Raw genomic sequence first — 23,436 nt, forward strand, 5'->3', positions numbered from 1 at the left:
CTCACAGCTCAGCAAGATTGGGAAGTGTTTTTTTGAGGTGAGTTTAATGATCAGTTACCACTTTAGAAGTGAAATCTTTTGCAACTTCCATTATTGATAAGGCCAGAGAGAATTCCTTTGTTAGTGGTACTATATCAGATCAGAATACATTTTCAGATGCTATCAGTGAACCAGAAAGCAGCAAGAGGATTTCACAGGGAAAGAATAATCTTATGAGTCTCTGAAATGAGTGCCCTGCTGGCCTGCTGAATGTGGGTAAAATCCATGATTAAATCTGCCACCATTCCTACTTTGCTGTCTGCTGTTGTTGGACTTTATATCAAAGACAGGTCAAAGTCATAATCTGAATTCTTCTTGTATGTCTACTAAAGATAATTAAAAAGCCCCAAAACTTACCAGGGTCAGGTTTGATTTCTTCTGAATTATTTCCTGGTGAGAAGACTTTTACAATTATCTGTTCTGATGCATGGGGGTTTTTGGAACATTTGGCTAATACATATGATACAGACGTATGCATATTTGGGGCATAACAAAATGCTCAGATAATTTGTTTACTAGAAACAGTTAATGGGATAAGCGGAAGCCTACTGAGTATGAGAAAGAATGCCATAGAATAAGCTCTACTCTTTAAGAAGCAAAAAGATGAAAACCATTATGCACAAAATCCTTTATCCTGAATGTCCCACAGACTACATGGTGGGTAAAAAAAAACCTATTGTCCTTCATTGTATATATGAATTGGAACCAGGAATAAAAAAAAATGGATTAAAGGTTGCTCCTAATCTTGTTGAGAAGTGGTGTCAGCTTCTGGCCAAATTTTTTCTTCCATGCAGCCGACTGGGAAAGCTGTGGAATTAGAGCACAAAGGATGTGAACAAATACAATGAATCTAAATGTTAAATGGCTGCAAACCCCATGTCTCATTCTTTAAGAACATTCTTGTTCTTGTAATACACAAGCCAAAGTCTCAAAACACTGTACTGGTACTTCCCATCTCTACCCCCTTACCCATCAGTCTTTTCCAGACCCACAAGGTACAATGCATACTGACTTTCGAAGTGCAACCTTTCTATAGCAGTAGCTGGCAGATTCACTCTGAAGTGGCCATACTCAAGTGGGTTTTTTAATCTACTTCTGGCTAAGAACTCAGAGGTCACAATGAAGGCAAGTTATTAGAAGATAAAAATTAGGAAATGCTCAATCCAAACCAGTATTTGGGTTAATAAATATTTAAGCTGACTTAAATATAAGTTAGAATTTTCTGATGAAGAAAGATCACAGACAATGCAATCGTACTGAAGCTTATGTTTTTAAGGAGAGACATAAAGGTCTTATGGAAACAATTGTTCCTAATAAATTAAAGGAAATCGTTTTGTCTCTTCACATGCAGTCACGGCTATATTTCTATTTCTTAAATAGCCAGGAAAGCATAGGGCATTTATTGGCACTGTATGACTAATTAACAGGACTGATGGCATCCAGCTGTGCCTTTAGCCGTTCACTCCAACAGATTTTTATGCTCTTGACCTGTGCTGATATGGCCACTTTGGGAAGCAAAACTGAAAGTACAGACTGAATTTGTGTGGATCTGTAACAAAAAGGAGTGCTGTTGATCCATAAGGGTATTTTTAAAGAAGTCTAAGGCATTGTCTAAGGAAATAGCACTTAAATTGTCCCGCTTTTATAGCACAAATAATGGATTTATCTCCATTTACGTATTACACCAATGATGGAACAAATGTACAAATTTAAGTAGTCAGGACCTGTTGGACCAGACAGCCAACCTACAATGAATTAAGTGCTCCCTTTTCCTCTGAATGCTCAGATAAACAAATAACTGGTATAATAGTCATGGAATGACCTGCACCAAACCCATAGGGATCCCCACTGAAAATCTCTGCTTCCACAGAGTGGGACAATGGTACAGCTCATGAGTGGGTGGAAGGATTTTATTATTCTCTGTTACTTGACCAGGAGATGGCAGTGATTCCCTCTGCAGAAATAAGAAAGCTCCAAAAAAGACACAGAACTGCATTTAGGAGTAGCAGACAGGGAAAGACATGCAGAAAACAGCCTGCTTGACCTCAGAGAAAAAAATCACATTGCAGATAGCAGAGGGAATACAGCTAAGCTGCTTTTCTTGTTTCTGCAACCATCTTTACTATTTCTTTAGTGTCTAAAAGAAAGAAAAACTCTTGGAGACGCACAGCTCCCAGAGCTTTTGGTTTGGTATTAGTTTGAGCACTATATTTCAAGACAACCAGCAAATTTATAACTGTCAGTCAGCAGGTGTATGTTAATATTACTTGTATTTTACTATTATTTGTGCAAATATGCTCAGAAGCTTGTACATTAGAAAGAACCTGAAAAAGCAGGAGAGATGACCTTCCCCCCAGGCTCCTCCACAGAGAAACGCGGGTGCCAGTGCTGGGACTCAGAACCGGCAGCTTCTCAGCACTGCTCCCTGCCACTGCCCCTTTGTGCTGTGTCCATCTTCCCCCCTCGCACCTTCCTGGCTCCCACCATTGTCCCTAGAGCACATCCTGGGCATGTTCTGTAAACCCTCCCCGCCTCAGGCTTGGCCCACACTGACAGCATCACTCCTGAGCTGCCCAGGGAGGCTGTAGGTGCCCAGAGACCAGAAGTGCCCAAGGCCAGACTGGATGGGTTTTGGAGCAACCTGGGCTAGCAGAAGGTGTCCTTGCTCATGGCAGGGAGAGCGTTGGAAATGGACCCCTTACAACCCATAGCATTCTGTAGAAAAAAACCTTGCTTTCCTAAAGAAGTAGTAGGAATTGTGTGGCTGTGTAAACTCTTACTCTCTGGCCTGCAAAATGTCTATACACAAAAACAAATGCTTTTGAAACAGCTTATTTCCTTAATTTTGCTGAAGTTCTAGAAATACTCTACAGAGGGAATATCCAGGCCAGACTGCTGAAAAATATAGTGAATTTGGTGTGGTTCTTAAAAGATATTAATGCTAACCACATTTCAAAAGCATATTTATCCTGAAGTATGAAAGTTCTAAATTTATTAGATTACTATGACAGATCCAGTTGGGATTTGTGTGATGCTGCCTCATTAATCTCAATTCAAAAGAAATTTCCAGAGTTTAACCAAGAGTCTGGCAGAATAAGTGGAGTAATATAATTTGCCCATTCAAAGAGTTAACACTACAAAAGTCATGATGACATTCCTAGCAAACAGCTCACAGAAGCTCCCATGAGAGAATTTTTTTACATCAAATATTCATTACATCACTGTAAATATACACCACAAGTTAGTCCACAATGTTATGTCAATGAAAGAAAGGGCATGGGTCTTCCTGTAAATTATGTCATGTGGCTTTTAAAAGACTTCTGCAGGAAAAATTATGTAAGGGCTGTTGGAATAGGGCTTTCTCTGCATCTTTGTCATTTGCCTTTCAAAAGGTACGTGTGATGGTTTCTGTGGTCTGTCTGAACCACTTAACTGCTGTCATCTGCATCCCACAGAAAAAATATTTATCACCATCTCGTCAGTCTTAACTCTTTCTACCCAGCATTTAAGCTGGGTAGAAACTCCTCCTCAAGCTGTCTTTTTGCAGGCTGGCATTGACTACTTCCACATCATGCAACCCTCCATCCTCCAGGCAGATATAGTCCAGTCCCTTGGAGGTTATGAGTGTACTCTAGGCTCACACTGAAGCTCTGCAGACAGAACACTGCAAGTTCAATAGCTTTATGTTGGATCACACTGTGGCAAGAAGGCGTTTTGCAAATAAATGTAGGCATACTCTCTGTGGGATCTAAGCAAGCTGGCTAACTTTATTTCAAGCCAAGAAGCTGAAAAGTCACATTAACACAGCCTGGAGCATTTTGGAGCAAATTCACCTCACCCACAGGCTGGAGGACAGAGATTGCCTTTCAAGGAAAAATTCTTGTGCATCTACAAAAACTAGTCCAGTTTCAGCTAGGTGTGGATGCAGCCAGTCTCCACCGAGTCCATTGGCTTAAAAGAAATTGCACTTATGTTTTGGTAATTATTGTAGTCTATGCCTAAGGAGAGCAGCGACTTCTCTTTCAGATGTAATAGGTGAATGAAAAGCATCCTTTAGTCTCTTAGTGGCTAGAAAATATATGTCAACACCAGGTACCACAGTGTATGTCACTTGGATGGAAGCACACTGCCATGGCATGAAGGAAAACAACATGGAAGAGGTTAGCATTATTTCTCCATTAAGCTTTTACCATCCTGTCTCATAACAGTCCAAAGAGAGAAATGACAGACTTTGCATTAATATGTATGTGTTTTATAGTGTTCTGTCATATACATATGAAAAATTCTTACTTTTAAACATTACTGCACTATTTGAGCAAGAGAAAAGGTGAAGCTTTTTGTCCCACTAGCCAGTATTTATTCACAAAGTTTGCTTTTTAGTAAGTTTCTTTAAACTTACTAAAGTAAGTTTAGTAAGTTTCTTTAAACCAAACTGAATTAAATTGTGCTCTGGGCCTGTCATTTTCCAGTATTTTGTAATCTATTAGTTAACAGGCATAATCTCCTTTTTCGTTTGCCCTTTATAAAAGCTAGGCCTTTGCAATTTTGGCCAGATACTTGCTGTCTACTTCCTTGATCCTAGTTAGAAATCATATTTGCATCAGCTATATATTCTCAAAAGTTTAAGACAAATACGATCAAACCCCACTAGGGTCAGTGAGTCGGTTTCAAACCTACGTCAGGACATCTAGTCTTGAAAATGAACCTCTTATGTTATCCAGTAAAATGACATTCACTTCAATTCACCCAAAAATTATGGCCCACAGTGTACAATAGAGCATGGATTTCCTCACATCTGGAAATCAGAATCATACTCACACTCAACATCAATTTCCTTCCATCCTAACTTTCAGCTAATGTCATTCTGGCCTGAGTGCTGGTATCAGCAGATGTGCTGCCTTGCTTAGCCATTGCAGCTTTTTCCAAATGGCTTCTAATCTTGTTGGTTGTCAGGCTGCAGGGTAGGAAGAATCTGTCAATACACACAGCTCCAGCTTCCTAAATCCCTCTGTAATTCTCATTCCAGTCAATGTCAGAGCAATTGCAGTTTCGTATGATCAATGTCCTAGTCCAAGTACAGTTCCCTATCTTCATAAATATTTCCTGATTTGTCTTTTCATCCAGCCCTGGGAGATCTGTAATTGTTTTCTGTTATACTTGTTTTACCATTTCAGTCTTTAGCCTCAAGTTCAAGGTGTCTCTTAGCTGCCATTCATGTGAATGCTATTCTGTTTTCAGCATAATTTCCTTCCTCATTCAGACTGTCATATCTCCTCCTCTGTTCTCAGTGAAGGTTGCCTGTCCTTACACTCTGTCCTTATACTCTGTATCTGGATAATGTTATATTACAGCCTATTTCCTGAACAGGACACATTTCAGTTACACCAATTAAAGCAAATTTGTCTTCAAGCAGTGGATGTCCTTGGTCTCCCAGTCTTGTTTGCCATTTCTCTCCCTGCCTCATGCCCTCCAGCATGCAAAGTATTCAACTGCTGAACAGTAAGCAGAAGCTAGTTTGCCTCACTCAACATTTTTCATACCTGTCTAGTTGGAAGAGGGAGTTATGCAGTTATTACCTCTGTAAAATAAAAATCTAGGATCTTATATTGGATCAGGGTTAGCCCTTGTTTCAATAATAAAAGGTTCTCAGTATAAGCTCTAAGAGAGACAAGGCAAAACAGCATTACAGAGGAAAAGCTTTCCCATATTTTTAGCCCTTGTAAGCTCCCAGAGAATCAGTCAGCTGCAACAGCTCCTATATGACTTGTAAAAGAGCCCTGTCTCTGTTTCTGGACAGCAGTTGCTAAAAGCTAGAACAAACATCAAGGTGTCTGTGAAAAATAGGTTCAAAACTCATAGATGCCTCTGGAGATTTTGATTTCATTCAAGTATTTCTACATCTCAAAGTCAGGCTTTTGCCATTCACTTTGCAATGTAGGTTTTGCAATTTATTTCTAGAGATATCCGCATTAGTGAAAAGACTCTAATATGTCCTACAGCTGGAGCCATTGCAGTTCATCTCACTCTACTTCTTAGTGCCAAGGGGATAGGCATGTAGCCTGAAGACTTCTGATCATTTCAGGAACCCTGGCTGTACTAGTGCTACAACTTTCAACACCAGAGGCCTCTCCTCCTGCTCCAGGGAAACACAACTGAACACCCAAGTCACCTACCTTAGTCACAGAAATCACATAAGGTTTTCCCGCTCACACACTCACTGTGCACGTTATTTCATTTTTATTTTACTTGAATACATGAATTGCATATGCATTAGGCCAACTATGCCAGAAGCATCATCACAGAAACATGTTTAATTTGACAGCCCGCTGAAGTGGAACAGCAATGTTACTCATTACTTACTAGGCTGAAAGTCTACCAGAGCAGAGACTTCTAATGGAAGCTTTCCTCTCCTCTGTGACCTACCAAGAACAGAATTGCTATTCTCTGTCTCAGTTCTGAGCAGCAGATCACCATGGTGGATTCAAAGTGGATGTAGTCAGGATACAATAAGGACACTTTTGGATCTCAGAATATCCAAATAGGAGTAAAAATGTAATTGATAGTCTCCAAGTTCAGTAAAAACCAGCTATGCTGGCTGTGTACATTTACTCTCATCCTCATTTACTCTCATTACTTTCTGAGCTACCATGGCCTAATTTCTTATCTACCTCAATTGAAATTCTGGAGTAATTTCAAGACTTGCTTTCCCGCTCCAAATGAGCATCAGGACTGAAATAGTAGCAGTGGATTTGCAGAATCCTGACATGCCAAGCAATGAAGTAAGTCTTTTCCTTGCTCCTCACGGAAATGCAGTGGGATTAAAAGGATAATAATTAACCATGTTCTTATTAGGCTAGCAAGCATGAATCTCTGGAATGGGATCGGATCTTGGTTGTCAAGGTTTTAGTGAACCTGTACAATACTGCAAAGCTACACAGGCATCTCTGGGAAGAATAATGCAATACAAAACCGTTTTTCAAAACAAAAAAACAAACTTTAAAACCAGGATCTGATGTTATTTCGACAGGCTTGATAAAATTTGCCCTGTTAAATTAACAGTGAGTGGATTGCTCATTTTTAAACAGCTGTCATAATCTGAAGAACACATGGTCCATTGCTAGTTAATCCTAAAATTGTTAATACTGTGCAATTCATGCTAAAATTAAAATCTTGATTTGGCTAATGTATTCGGTTACATCATTATCACCCATTTCTGGAAGAATGGAAATTGTTTTTTAAAAAGCAATCTAGTTTCACATAAATCTAAACTGAACTTATTATTGCACAGGATTTCAGTCATATCCACTCATTCTCATTTCTAGCTAGATACAGCTAAACAGCTTCCATGCCCTCAACAGTGCTTTGGAATCCACAAAAACATTGAAGCAGCTTGTTAGCATAGTGATATAACATATTCATTATACGCCAGCTGAAGTATTGCCAAGTTTGGATCTGTTGTCATGAAGATAGATTGATACTACATAGGATTCATTACAATTTTACACCATTCTAGCCTGCATTGTCCCTGCTTTCAAGCTAAGTAAAGAGCTATTTCCCCAGCAACTACAGAATGATTCATTTCCATCCTTTCACAGTACACAACATCATTACCTCAGTGCCAAAACAACCTTCTGATGGAAAGCCCTTCTAAATGATAAATTATACATTCAAGAAGTATAGTTTAGAAAACTACTACATCCCAAAACTGTTCTCTCTTGTATTCCTAACTTGTATATGTCAGTGAGCTGAGGAGCTCCAATTTTAGTAACTATTTTACCACTGGATGTGCATGTCTGTTATGCAAATACTTTCAATAACAGCTCACAGAGAACTTGTACATTCAGCTACAATCAACTAATCAGGTGTTTGCATTCCCTATTTACATCCACCCACAGTCATGGGGAATGTACATACAACTTAAAATCATACTTTTATGCATGTATTTGCCATTTTAAAAAAATCATACTTTTATGCATGTATTTGCCAATTTTTTAAAACTGTGCAATCTATCATAATCAAAAAACTTGGCCAAACATACATATAGCTATACTTAAAAGCAGCACAAGCATTTCTGAACACCAGTTACTGCAATCAAACATTTATGCAGCTGCACACACAACTGAGGCTGTGCAAGTGCTGAGCACCATCCTTCTGATTAACTGCGCTCTCTGAGATTTCCTGAATACACATGCACCCCAGGACAAATTATCAAAATCTAATTTAAAAATTATATATCTCCCACTATTTAAGGCTGTCTATAAAGTCTACAAATTGTGATAAAATAGAGGTTCATTGACATTTTCATTAGGGATTATATTATTCAAATGTCTAAAATTAAGTAAACCCATAAAAAGTACTTTAGTTATTTGTTTGAATCTTTACTAGTCTCTAACATAAGAACACCATTCCACACATTTGGTTCCCTTGACACCCTGGCAGTCTTTTGAAAAAAGTAATAAAAGATAGTAATACCTAGTTCTTACACAGTGTTTTCACTACTAGACCTTAAAGTTCTTCACAAAAGAACTGTCTCTTTATAGTCTTTAGTTTTACCAAGTGAAAATCCAATCTACGAATGTTTATCCATATTTTGCATGTAAAAGAAGTGCATTAGCAATGCAAATTATTATTATTGTAGAGATAACTAAGTTGAAAAATACACCATCTCTGGTTTATTACACTTCTTAGAATTTGTTTCCTGAAGACTGGAAGAAATGGTGAATGTTTGAGTCTTTAAGGACTGCAAAAATGTACCACATGATGCATTCACATTCCCAAGGCTCATGAAAGTCAGTAAAAGTCATACATCTATTGCCAGATTATCATTTCATAGTGACAGGTAAGAAAACAACATCAGTCTCTCTTGTCTACAGAACAGAAATAATAATTAATCCTCTTTATTGGATTCATTGTTGCAAAATTTCAACACCTTTATAGTTCATAACTCTGACTTCTATACTCAGAGACCCTGAAAGTGAGATTTATTCATTAAACAAGAAATACAATCAGGACAGAACAAGATTTTTTGAAATGTGACCAGATTAACTTCATGGAATAAAAACCAAATGCTTCAAAGAGGACAAGATGTTCAGTAGTTGTCAAGCAGTATTTCAGCTTTTAAGAGAAAAAGCAAATGCACTTTGGGTCCTCGTCTATTTTTACTTATCTGTATGCTTGCCTTGTCTCATTCAAACATATTCACAGCTTGAAATACATCTCCATCTGCTGAGAACCACAGCATGTTGAAATGGTGCTGTGCTTTCATAATGATTGGATGAACTAATCCAGACCTCAGCTAAATACTGTCATAATTACACAGGAATGCCTAACTCCAAGATTCTTCAACCACATGTTAGACTGATGCAACTCCTCTGATTTAAGAGAAGATAGTCAATTGTGAAATTTTCCTTGTCTCAGATTAGGCTGAGGGTCACAGTGTATCAGCCATGTCTGATATACAGCTGTACTTTCCTCCACAACAACAATTTTGACAATAGAAAAGCCCTTCCTGCACGTAACAAATTATTAATTAGTGGAGAGCAAACATGTCTTACAAATAGTGAAAAATGCAAGACACACTTGGCTTTCCTCTAGTGCTTACCAGTACCAGTGCAGGGGGATGACCAATTCCCACAGAAACATCCTGAGCCTATCTTCCATGACGTGAACTGTGCAGTGATGCCCACGACACTACCTGATGTTTGACATCTGTTTTTCTTCTTAAGAACACAAACTATTTTCCATCCTTAAAATCCCTTCTTTCTTGGCTAAAGGCCTTGAAAAACATGCACACATATGGCTGCCTTATAAGGAAGGCATTTGTTACATCTGAAGCCTTTTTCTTCATGAATCCAGTGCAAGGTGTTGAACAGTGATATTCTGTTCATGAAGTTCTCATGCAGGTTGTGGCTCCCTACTCATACCATGGCTGCAGTCAAGCGACTTATGTTCCCTACTTTGAGATAACTCTGTACTTCTGCCATCTCTAACCATGTTCCCTTCCCTTACAGTATCTACTACTTCTCTTGTCCTCAGAAACTCCCAACCAATCCTATAATGTCCTACCATCACTCACACTGCTGCCCCCTCAGTTTTAGAATAGCAAAGACCAAACTTTTTTGTCTTTCCCCTCTTTTGTTGTACTTCCTTGTCAATTTATTTTTGCTTGCGCCCTCTTTTCAATTACCCTTTCCTCACCAGTGTCCCAAAATGCAGCAAAGGCCCTATCACACATGAGATGACTTAGGCAGGTAAAAGGCAGCACAGGCTGTTTGGCCCATTGGGGTTGATCCCTTCCACTGAGCAGCTGTTCTGTGAGAGATGATGGACACCTCAGCTGCTTGGTGACCAAGGTGGTAAGTCAGCAAGAGCCTGTGTCCTGCATGGCCAGAAATTTCGTTGTACTCTTTCCTGTCAGGCCTCAGAGGCAGCAAATCATGCAGGCTGCCACTCAATTGTTATGCCAAAGAAATTGTCCTGCAAAGCACATGATGCACAAGTCTTTCCCAGAGCTTCTCACACAGTAACTAGGTGACATATCAATATTTCTAGGTTTTCACACAGCCTCTTCTGTGGCGTTCATAATGTTATTGCATTTCAGCTCCCCTTCTGCCACAATCATATGTGACATGTTATGTTTTATTTTAAAATATGCACGTCTTAACTTTACTTGAGAATTTTAAATAGGATCTTTGCACAGCTACAGAACATATGTTTGCTTCTACTAATTGATATAAACTGTTTTACTTTTTATAGAGCTCTGTTCAAAATAATTGGATCTAAAGCAGAAAATAAACTGTTTCAAAGTGGAATGGATGACAACAATGTGCTGATTGATCGGCCCATCACTGAGGTGGGATCCCAAGGGAATCTAATGGTATCAGTTCTGCTCTGTGAAAATGTGACTCTAAAAGCATGATGCTTAGTTCCCCTGCCTGCACAAACAGCAATGTGTACCTACCTGTTCCAAAGGCTTGTCCTCAGATTGTAGCATTTTTGTATAGGTGATGAAAATTATGAGTCCACATTCAAAGGGTTAAAAAGCTTAAAAAGAGTAAGATTATGCTATGAAGAAATGTTAACACAGAAAAATATGGATGAAAATTGAATTGCACAGATAAATATGCTTACAGACAGTTAAATAACACTGCATGGCATGGCTGGAAAGCACAGGCCACCAAATGCAGCAGCAATACTGAATGAATACATAGCTAGAAGAAGGGAACAAAAGCTTGGTAAATTGTGAAAATCTCCACTTGAAACAGACGACATGTTCTTTTATGCAATAAGTCCTTGTAAACCAAGTACTTATTAAATTATTCCTCCGTTCCCATGCCTGCAGCCTCATCCCATTTTCTAAAGCAGGAGCAGCAGCGGCACGGACAGTGGAATCAGACACGCAGGGCTGTGCCACATACCCCTGTGCCTCAGTTCCCAGGCAAGCACCTGAATGACCAAAAGGGCCATATGGACTTGCCATAACAAAACAAAACTTCAGGAGAATGGAAGGATATACAAGTCATTGGCAATTTCCAACCAAGCCCCCAGAATGAAATGAAGAGTACTTCTCCATAACAGATATGTTCTTGAAAATGGGATAATCTTTCCTGGGGTAAAACATACAAGGGTCCCTGTAGTACTTCTGTGGTGCCACCCAAATCTTGACAAGAGGCCACTGTGCTGTATAGCAGTTGCAGTCATTAAGGCTGATAGAGACCCTGTCTCACAGCGGGAGTTATAAGAAACTTTAGAGATGTATGATATATTAACAAATGGTTTTTCAGCTTGGGTTCCAGAAGAAATGGTTACAGCACAAGCAGTAACATGGTAATGAAATGGACTCACAGAAACAAACATTTTACACATCTGTTGGTTTGATACAACTAAAATACCATTATAATCAGAGAGTAGATTTTAAAAATGAAAAAGCCTGAAAAAATATTCCTGAAAGGTGACACAGATTCCTGGAGTATAAAGTACTTTGGTATGTTGTGGCCACAAGTCAGTTTCAGCTTCCTTGTAAATCAGTAGGATTTACCTAGACTAGAAGAAGAACAGGATCATAACCCTAAGATAAAAAATACATACTAGTAACTAGTACCCACCCACTCCCCAGATTTCAGAGAGCTCAAAATTCAAAAGACATTTTAATTAAAGCCCAAAACAAAACAGAAAAGAGATGGCAAAACCAAATCAGTGCACCTGATTTGTTTTCTCCAATGCTATCATTTTGCTCCCTCCTTACTCAGATGGTACAAATACCAGGATTTGAGAATTTGTTTTACGCTCAATATGTACACCCACTCCAAACCCAAGGATTAAGCCAGGAGTAGGAATTATCTGTGCAGAATCTTTCATTACCATGAGAATCAGTCAGTCCTGTTTTTTCAGTACAGGAAAACACCGTAGTCTGAGCAACAGTACAGTACAGATCAAGGACATGTAATGAGCTGAGAAAATTCTGAAAGCAAAGTAAAAGCCAAAGGTATTCCCAAGAATGCTTCAGGAAATTTAATGGACCCAAACATCAAGAAGTTCTGCCACAAGTTTCTGTACAACAGACAGGTGCCTTCTGTTGGTTTCCTGTTTTCATTTGATCCTTGTAGGAGCCATTCAGGGCCTGTAATTGAATGTAAAAAGCAATTCTAAGCACGAAACTTTGACTAAATGAGCAGATGGTGACCTTATCCCTGATTGTTAGTTCACCAGGCCTTATGCGTCTGCCTTTCCCATTAAAATTTAATCAAGATGACCATACAGATGTAGAACAAAGTGGTTTCAAGCTACCACAAAGCAAACAAGGAATGTGTCTAAACTGGGCAGCTTTGAATGGCTGAAAACAAAATAGCTTGTGACTTGTTCTTAATAGGCTTGTTCAAATGTCAGAACTAAAAAAAAATTCTCTTTAGCAGTTTGTTATATATAACAGTAGCAGTATCACATTCTCCGTTTATAGAAACATACATTTCTTCTTATTCACTCTGCCATTCTTCAAATAATAGTATTAAGATTTGTATTGATACACCCCGCAAATCCTGAAGACAATAAAATTGTCAATCTTTAGCTTTTAAGAATTAATCTTTTGACAAAACAATCAAATCAAATTTAAAAGAGAAAAATGGCTACCTGGCCATAAGGTCTGCTAGTCTGGCAAGAGCCCTACACACCTTACGAGATCAGATCAGTCTGAGTACAGAGAAGTGCAGTCAGTCTACAACAGAGTTCACTAAAATGCACAATTCTTGGCTGGTCCAGTGCTACATTACACATGGCACCTCTGCAAAATCTTAATCTTCCATGAGAAACAAATTCATATCCTCCATCCTATTTATCAGAACACACACACATGCATACACATTTCCAGTGTGGGAGTTCCAAGAGAGGAGCAGGTGGAACCCAGATCTGCTTCCTTGCCAAACACCAGAAACAGACAAGTAGGTCTTTCCAGCAAAAGCATTGCATGGTGTATGATTATCCATCAGCAAGTACCTTCATATTCTGATCACAGACAGGATGGCAATGCAAAAAAATCTTGCAAAAGTGGAGAAATAATTAAGAACAGCAGTGGAAATTAAATGGATGATAGCTATGTATGACATGTAGGTCAAATTAACGGTACAAAAGAGCCCCATAAATCAGCTAACGTATTTTAAAAATGTCACACTTTTGCAAAAATGTGCAACCATACTTCTGGTTTTCCTAAAGGCTAATACTACCTGCAGGACAGGCAAAAGAATTATTCCGGGCTCTTTAACACTGCTAAAACCTCAGCTGGAATGCAATATCAACTCCATCCAAAAAAAAATCAAGAAGCACAAGAAGAACATGGAGAGAATGGAGAGGAGAACAAGAACGACCAGAAAAAGGACCTATTACAAAAGAGACTGAAATTAATTTTCTTCAGTCTTAGGAGGTCAAAGGGAAACATGGTAACAGCTTTTAAATCTGTGTGGGGAATGGATGGGCCTATTCTAACAGCAATCAAAGTGAAACAAGGGGATAGGTTACTAAGCGGACATTGTGATGGTCGTTAAGTACAGGCCAAGCAAACATATTGCAAAGGACAATTAATCCTGGTTTGGAACTCAGGGAATGTTCTGATAGTCTCTCAGTGTACCTTTTGGCCCTATTTGTCTAGGAAACCACAAACTAGAGAGTCACTGGGTCAGTTTATATTCAGTTAATATCTCATGAACCCATTCAAGGTTACTTCAAGTAAAGAGTTTGGGTTTTCTTCCTCCCCTGACTCTAGGGTATTTTTTATCCTTGCTTAACCTAGTTTTTGAACCAGCGTTAGGTACTTGACTTGAAGAGCTGGGCTTTTAATTTTCCTTTCTTTAATTAGTGTCATTCTTGCACAATCCCTAATATGGACATCAATAAACTACATTTGAATCTTTTTACCAGTATGACAAACCCTCTCTCCACTGGAGAACAGCTATTGAAATGTCAAGTAACATGATACTCATACTGCTGCAACACCATGTGCTGATTTGATGCAATAATCATGTGTGTAAACAACATGGTCTTTGGAAAACATCAGAGTCCCAAGATGGTACATGTGACCTTTGAACAGGAGAAGGCTTTTATGGTTTCATCCAGAGCCACATAACATTATCCTGAGAATTCCAAACTATCCATTCTTAACCAATGAATCAAATTTTTTCACAGCTGCCCCACACACAGTTTGCACATATTCTTTTTTTTTTTGTATTTTGAAATACCACTTGTACAGAGACTAAATGTGAGAATTGCATACAGAAAAAAAAAAAAAAAAGATCCAATAGCCACAAACTACTCTCTAGACTTCTGGATGTAAATGGAATATGTCCACAGACAACACATACAAGTGGTAACCACAGCTGAACATCTGATCCACAATACTTGAGCTAGGCACAAATAGGTTTATAATCATGTTTTGTGATTTAAAGAGATCTTAATATGTGAAAATTTTTCATGCCTGCTCTGATAGGCAGCTGAAATTTTTCATAAACAAATATATTTCATTTATTTATTACAAGTGCAACAGGTCAAATACAGAGATTCAATATCCATAGACTGGGGAAATACTCGTGAGTCTAGAAATCTTGAGGTAAGATAGTTTTTTTTGAACTGTCCTTCTAATAAATGCTGCCTCAGGGAAGTCTAAGAAGGCACAGTCATTAATCCAAATTAAATTGACTGTGGTATGATTTGCATCCTATAATATAATATGATAGAAATGAAATGCTGAAAAGACACAAATATTTAAATGTTAAGAATTTCCAATTAAAAGGTAGCCTGTAAACCTGCAAAGTCCAGTAAACAATGAGAAAAAGGATTAAGATTGGCAGTGCTCTCAGTGACCTAATTTACATGTGAAAGAGCTCAAATTCTGCTTAATTACATTGCAGACAAAACCCTGAATATCTAGGGTATGGATATTAATTTCTCAGAGAAATCTCTACCTTCTTTCTCTATTTGCTTAAAAGATACTTAATCTCACTGGTATTCACAGATCTGCAGAAAATATCCAGCTAAAATATATCAATAAAAGTGTAACAAATACTGATACAAAAGTTGTTTTGGTATGACTATTTTATTAATTTCAAGATCATTTAGCTAAATATTCTGCTTATCTCTTCCTCTGCTGGATGGTCCAGTGAATCCCCTAAGCTTTCTACCTTTAATTCATAATTCACATAGAAATAAATAGTAATTCATGAAACCTATGCACATTTTGGAAAAAAAAAATCTTCACTCATGCCATGCATTCCTTCCTTTAAACTTCTTTTCATCTCCTTCTTCTGTATCTTTGTTATCACTGAGGTTACAAACAAAAGAATCATGCTCTAACTGAGATCACATTTCCATACTCCACATCAGAAGACTCCCTCCTATCACAGCCTCCAGTAGGATTGTGATTTTCAGTGAGGTCTCTGGCATGATTCACTAGACAAGGAGGTTCAAAACTATCTTTTTTCTTCTCCTACAGATCATATGACACTCAACACATGTACACAACCCTTTAACGTGCTTTCTAAAAGCATTTTGGAATATTAAATTTTATAGCTCTAGATTTGTAGGAGTTTGTGTGTATTTTGTGTAAGAATCTGTCAAAAGAAGGATAGCTGTTGCTCCTCTTCCTTTGGTTATTAATTTCCCTCATGGCATTTTTTCCTACTTTGTTCCAGACTGGTTTGTTTTCTGGATTTCACTTCCAAGGGGTGTTCAAGTGGACTCTAGGTACAAAATACAACATGAATTAAAGTGAACAAAATTTACTTGTTAGCAACCTAAAAAATCCCTGCTCCTTTATTCATTCAAGGCAAATCCACAACAAACCTCAGCTGAATTTAATAGCTCGGTAAAAAATAATGTAGCTCAAATAATATTCACTACTATGTGTTTCCTAAAATTATATATGCACATTCAATTTGTTCTTCTGAACTTCTACTGTGAGACAGAAACTAAGTTCTCCTATATTGATTAAAGTTCCCCTATAAACCCATCTATTGAAAGGGCAACAGTTGTTCGCTTCAGCAACAGCTACTCAGAGATTCACGCCCAATCTTCCAGCCTTTTCAAACACACACACATAAATTGAGATTCCTAAACAGATACCCAGGATTCTCATGGGCATGTGCAGTGTTCCCTGATTTCAGCAGGGTTTTATAAGTACTTTGAACATTTAATATGCAACTTCACATAGAGACTTAGGATCCTCTGTTGGAAATTATCTAACTTTCCCAGTTAATTTTTAATTCGTTGTATGTAGTACCTGCTCTTGGCCAGCATCAGTTAAGTTACTTCACAGACATTGTTATTTGGATCATTAAATCATCCAAACCTAAAGTTTGTTAAAACTAACCCTGACAAGCTTCAATAAACAAAACCAAAGGGATTTGAAGATTGGGCATCTGAGATTTTAAATTTAGGGTCCTTCAAGGACATTGGCATAACCAGAAGATACAAAGGAGATTAAGGCCTGGAAAGCTGGAGTCTCCCCATCTGAGCAAGTGATAAAGACTAAAGAATGTGGACCAGATTAGCATGAAGAGTGAGAAATCAATAACCAATAGGGGACAGAACACTAACTAATGAAGAGAGTTAATGCAACTTAGAACCAATGAACATTAATTTCTTTGTTTGCTAAAAGTGTATAGAGAAGTGAAAAAGTCTTGTACTGGGGTCTGTGTGGAGGCCAGAACTTTGTCAGCTGCATACACACACTTCTTAGCCAAGAATAAAGTACTGTCTTACTCCCTAACACTAAAAAGGCAAAGAGTCTTATTTCTCCCAAATATTTCAAGGATTTTGGTAACACCTCCATATATCAAAACATCTAAATTTGCCTATTCTCCCAACTTGACAGCTTTCCTTAGGTGAAAATTGACTGCAAATCATTCAAATATATTAATACAAAGCATGGAGTTAGATGTTTTACATATTTCTGTTCTAATACCTGGTGCAGGATGATAGGACACATGAATATATGTTTACCCTCAACCTACATATGCACCCTCAACCCACATATGAACAGGAAGAACTTCTGGTACTGCAAATTATTTGAAGTGCTTTTTAACCTTTCTTGGTATTGACATAATTTCCTTTGGGAGTGGAACAGACCCTGTCATAAGTTATATTTTCTATTCAGTACAGTAGATCTCATCTAGTCTGGCAAAGGTTCTTCTCTGGCAATTAATTTCATGTTTTATTCATCCCAGAATTCTTTAAAGCTCTAAATCAAAATGCTACTTTGTGCATTGCAAACCACATTATGAACAGCCAGTATCACAAATGAAAGTGCTTTTTGCATAGCAATCAGACTGCCTCTTTTCAGAGAAAATGAATCTAGCTCTGTATTTATCTCACTAATTGCATTCATAGCATTACAAATTATCACCCGCCTCCCATTTACATTATTCAAAACTCAATCTCCCTAAGTTACTAAACCAAAAGTGAGCCATACATCTCCTCCTGAGACCCAGAAAACACATCATTTGAACTGTTGATTTATATGAACTAGATTTATCAGGAAAAGTTTAGATACCATAATCGATAAGAGAATAATCACCTGAGAGCATGTGTGTGCTGTAAATGCACTGCTTAGGAGAAAAGAGGACAGCTGATCCAGCACATTGCTGAATTTATGCCTCTCTGAAAATTACAAACCTGAGGAGCCAGTGTCTTACCTGAGTTCAGTTAAATTCAAGAGATAATGTAACATCTGAATGGAAAGCACTGAGCACTTTCACAACTTCCCCTCCAGATGCCCTCAAGGCTCTAATAAGTTTATGGGTAAGGTTATTCAGTTTTCATTGTTCTGCTGCACAAATGAAAACCAAAAATCTTCCATAAAGAGTTACATAAATGTGTGTCCCAACTAGCAGGGAAAATGCATTGCACAAAGAGTTACAATTCAGGGGCCAGAATCTGCTGTTCTTATTTAGGCCCAGCTCCCACTGATGTCAATGGGTTCTTCTGCTTGAAGCTGTACTGAGTAAACACCGAGAGATGGAACCGCCAGTTGAAATGCTGGAGCTTAGAAAGTAGTGGGGATCGAGGTGGCGACTGACTCTATAATAACCAACAGGCAAGCTACAGTGGAAAAGATAAATTTTTTCTAGGGTAGAAGCCACTGTACAAGACTGCTAATTTAAAGGTAAATACTCTCACTGCAGTTTGATTATTCTTGTATGAACTACTGAATTTTTGTGATCATTAATCTACCAAATTCCAGGTTTTCAATCTCAAAAATTTTTTAGAAAATTCTTGTAGATAATGAATGATAGACTGTACTATGTACATATTATTCAGTCTAGCTTTGAGAAAATGATCTAAACTTCACCAGCTGACAGAAGATGTTCCTCTTCTTTCCTTAACAATGATCATGTATATTTCATAGATATAACATATATACCAGGTTAAGACTGTATTCAAAAAGCACAAAATGGCAACAAAAAAGGTTTGTCACTTTACATTTACTTCTATTGCCCTACTTAATTTTATTTGTTGAATTTATTTGACACGTTAATAGTCAAATGCCTTTATTTGTTAATTCTACTCCTCATTTATCCTGAGTAATATAAACTTTTTTTGTGGTATTGCAAGGAGGAGACATGTACTCTATGGGCCAAAAAAGCACCTCCATGTTGTAGCATCTCCACCTCTGGCTTGAAATTTGTTGGTGGCGAGCGTGATCAGAACTACACTGGAAGTCTGCATGCAAGCAGTTTTGGCATTGCACTGTAACTACAAGAAAAACAGCCAGGCTGAAGGCTTGAATTATGATCTTGGCCCTTCCCCTCCTGCTTTCCATGGCCAACTTTTTCTGAATGTCCTTTCCAAAACCTGGCATCATAACAGATGTAAAAGAGTGGAAAGAATGATGTTCAGAATCTCTTGAATGCACTACTTTGGTTGATCACATCCACAGTGAGCAAGCAGCCAATAAGTTTATCCTTGAGGTTCTCAAGAAGAGAAATACCCGCATATCTCATTTTTTTTTCTTCTCTTTTCCTTTCCTCCTTTCTTTCTCTCTTCTTTTTAGCAAGTTAAGGTGCATTTTGTCTTTATTTTGGTTTTGTAGGGAGACCGATTATGAGGAATCATAATTAGGGGTGGTTTTTTTGCTGGTTCAACTCAGCCTGAGCCTTTACATTTCAGCACCAGGAAGCATTATGAATCAAAAGCCACATAGATACGATTTCTCTGCAATGAAGAACCTGCCCCCTTTAAAGAGAGGAACTGTGAAAAGAAACTTCGTTAAATAGCTCCACAGAAACACTTCTACAGCTAGCAAAAGACTTCTGTACAATTAGCCCACTCACCTTCAGAGGATTTAGATTTTGCTGGCAAATATATACTTTCTTCACTTTCCTACACATACAAGAGAAGGACACAGGAGGATTTGATCTTGCAATCAAATATGCAGGGATTTTATCCGTAATGAACAATGTATGGCATGAATAAAACATTTGTAATTTTCTGCAAACAGACCTTCATATTTATGAAGTTGTTGGCTATGCATAACTTTATTTGTAAGTATGTTACAGCCTGACAGGGTTTGTAAAACTATTGTTTTTCAATTGATTTTGTCTACTTTGTGACGCAGATGGTCAGTTATTGTTTCCTCCAAGGTGGAAATAAATAATTAGTCTTTTTCCTAACTGCCTATATATATGCAGTTTTACCCAGGATTTGAGACAAACAAAGGTCTATTCACATGAAAGTGTAATGAAATACAAAAAGGAAAAACTATCTAAGTGCAGTTGAACTGAATGCATTTGAGTAACTACCCTTGAATGCAGTTTCACAGGGTTTACTTAGCTTCATCCTTTAACTTATGTGGCTTTTCTACCCTAAGAAATACCAAGAAGCGTTATGTTCCTGCAGTATAATACAAGGGTCACCGGTTTTGCTCTCATGTAGGAACGATCACCTCCTCCTCTCAACTCATACTTCATAACCTTTTCAGACATTGTAACTCACTATAACTCTAAAAGAAGAATGACAATAAGAAGGATAAATGCTTCTGCTAGCAGTAGTTTGAAGTGAAGCCTGTACTTGAACACTTGCTTGTGTAGAATCTTCAAGCAAGTCCTCTGAAACAGACTTCCCAGACAGCACTGGTCATTTTTTTCCCACCAATAGGTGTGTACGCACTAACACCATCAGGATGTTCCATCTAAAAATTATGCTTTTGGCTTGAGCTGTCCCTTCAGGATAAAAATATTAGCTGCCTATTTTTTATGTATCTGTTTGACAACTGTACCAATGATGATGGAATTCTGCCAATCAAAATGTTGTGTTTCATGCAAATAGTTGCTTTGAAGTGCTCCAGGTTTACTGAATGAACAAATAATAAGTTTGTGTAAAATATTCAGGGAAAATGTCCAATAATCCATCAGCAGTTTGCCTTTAGATTCACACAGTCTATCAACAAATCTTGTTTTAAATGTACAGACGCTCTTCCATTTTAACTGGCTTTCCTGGCAGAAACAGTATTGATAAATCAGTTTCTTTTGCAATATTTAACATTGACTCTTAATAAAAATTCAATAAAAAAATGAAGTAAATCTCAACCATTTAGAAGCAGGAATTGGAGTAAGATTAGGCTTCTGTTCTCTATGGCTCCTGTAAAAGATAATGGCGGGACTATCTCTCTCTTTTGACTATGTAGGAATCAAAGAGAGACTAGTGTCCCAACCTGGGGTTTTAAACCACATGTGCAAGGTTAAGCTGTGTGAGAACAATCATATTACGCATTCGCTTTCCCTCTCACTAAATTAACTGGATAAGACATCACCTTTCCATGTTCTGTCACCTTCATGCACCAATAGCATGAGTCAGATCAGCAGTCATAAATCACCCTTTGCTCTATTTCCTTGGGATCTCAGCGCCTCATTATTTAGCCACAGGATGACTATAATGACACTTGCTGCCATTAAGGTGCCATTCTTTCAAAGAGGTTTGAGAAAAGTGCTGGATAATGTTATGACCAAAAGATAACTGTATAGACATGGAAGATTATTATCAGGATTACAGCCTTCCTTACCTAAATTTGTAGCTCAGCTCAAACTGAGGGGAGAAGAGTATCTGATTATCTTTTTAGGTCGTTTCTCTTCCACTAAAATGTCAGGAACTGGGCAAACCTAAAGTCCCTAATGTACATCAGTTACAAAGTGATCAAAGTTAACGACAGCAAGCCAAGTCAGTTTGTATCTATATATTAATTTTTAAAAGAGCTCCTCTACTTATATCAGCAGAAATAACTTATATGGCTTCTTTTCTCATATTTAACCTCAAGACCCGGTCCCACTGTTTACTTGGAACTGAGATGCCATAGATTGCTAGAACTGATAGAGTATGATCTGTGTTTTCCTCGTCTCTTTGTAGTTATGAGAGTAAGACAAGCTGGTAGCGGCTGCAGAAGTAAAGGCCCCTCTAGGGCAGTGTGAAGAACACTTATGTGTCATTTCCTTCCTGGGAAGGGTGAACACATCACACGAAAATAAAACAAACTGGCTGGTAAATTTCAAATGCCACTGTTTGGGACTAAACTGGTTACAAGAACAGTTTTCTTTTTGGGTTTAAATGTCAACTGATTCTGTTCCTTCTCCTCTATTTTTCTGATAATTTGTTCTGTATTAAATAACAAATCTTTGGTAGTTGGGTAAGTGCTGTGCCTCAGCAATGCCCTAGCCCCCTCAAAAGTTCTCTTTGGACAGCAGATAGTGACACAGTCATTAATTTGGTCAGAAGGAAAAGCAAAAGAGCAGCTAATACACTAAGAAGTCACTAACAGCAGTAATGTCCATTCCTGTGACTGCAGCAGGAATCAGGATAAATCATATTGGAATAAACCATATTCAGTAGATTTATAATCCTGGTGATCTACTAGACTGCTAAGTACTGCTGGGTGAGTGGAATAAGAAACTGCACAAAGTTTCATTTGATGTTACATACGTAATGTACTGACCTAATTTCCTCTGGTAAGGAAAAGGTAAATTTAAAGGTAAGATCTCTTCTTCCTTTATTACTTGAGTTCCAGCTAACTTAAAAAGCAACGTCACTTTGAAAGGACATATTCAGCCCTGTATCACTTGTAAATAAATAGTGGTCTCCAGATAAAAAGCAGAAAAGGGAAAAAATTTCTCCCTTTCCCAGTCACTATGAGCCTCAAACAGTTTTCAGATGTGTCATATGGCCAAACTGCAGTTGCTTGGAGAAACAGTGGTTTGTAAAAGTCCACAAAAATAGACATGTGCAAAGGGATGGAAATATGGTAGGAAAATATTTCATAGTTAATGTCTATGCAAACCTAGTCAATGGTCCTCCAAACAAGAGGAGGAGAAGCAGAAGGAACAGAAGGAACGTCGTAGGGTTTATAACCATCATATGGTTTAATAATGCCTGCCCACTCAATAAATTGAAGTGACTCCAATGTTAGAGACAAGGAATGAAGTAGCTGTAGAGAATTACCAGTTTATCATTACTTAAAACATTAATACAAGTACTTATTCATACAAGTATTCTTACAGTCCTTTGAACTCTTACCAAAATCCTAGTAGAACTACAAGCAGCCATCATGGCATCCCGGAATCTTCGCTGAAGGATCAAAGAATCCTCTGCTGAAAAGGCAAGGAAGAAAAATGGTCTATAGTCAGTTCTGTCTCATTTGCTTCAAATATTCTGTCTGCAATTCCCCTTCTCTGGAAGACAAAGTAGGAGGAATCTTCTCCCTGATCCTAGTGTGAATTTAGCTTGTGCTTTTGTGTCTCCATGGAGACAATGTAAACACATCTGCTTTCTTTTTATGCTTCTGATGAAAGCATTCTACACAGAATTCATCATTGCACTGAACAAAAACAGAATCTCAAGGCAGAAATGGAGATCATTCCTTACACAATGAAA

The 23,436-nt window shown here is 38.0% G+C and overlaps 1 long non-coding RNA gene across 1 annotated transcript in view; it reads right to left on the reverse strand.

The window, feature by feature from the left end:
- LOC118694625 (uncharacterized) overlaps window positions 1-23,436 on the reverse strand; it is a 49,480-nt gene that overhangs the window by 6,616 nt on the left and 19,428 nt on the right. Inside the window, exon 2 of the long non-coding RNA XR_008508666.1 lies at window positions 23,080-23,153. This is a non-coding gene — a long non-coding RNA (uncharacterized LOC118694625). The remainder of the gene's footprint in view (window positions 1-23,079; window positions 23,154-23,436) is intronic.

The sequence above is a fragment of the Molothrus ater genome, chromosome 17 (assembly GCF_012460135.2).
Source record: "Molothrus ater isolate BHLD 08-10-18 breed brown headed cowbird chromosome 17, BPBGC_Mater_1.1, whole genome shotgun sequence".
Taxonomy (NCBI): domain Eukaryota; kingdom Metazoa; phylum Chordata; class Aves; order Passeriformes; family Icteridae; genus Molothrus; species Molothrus ater.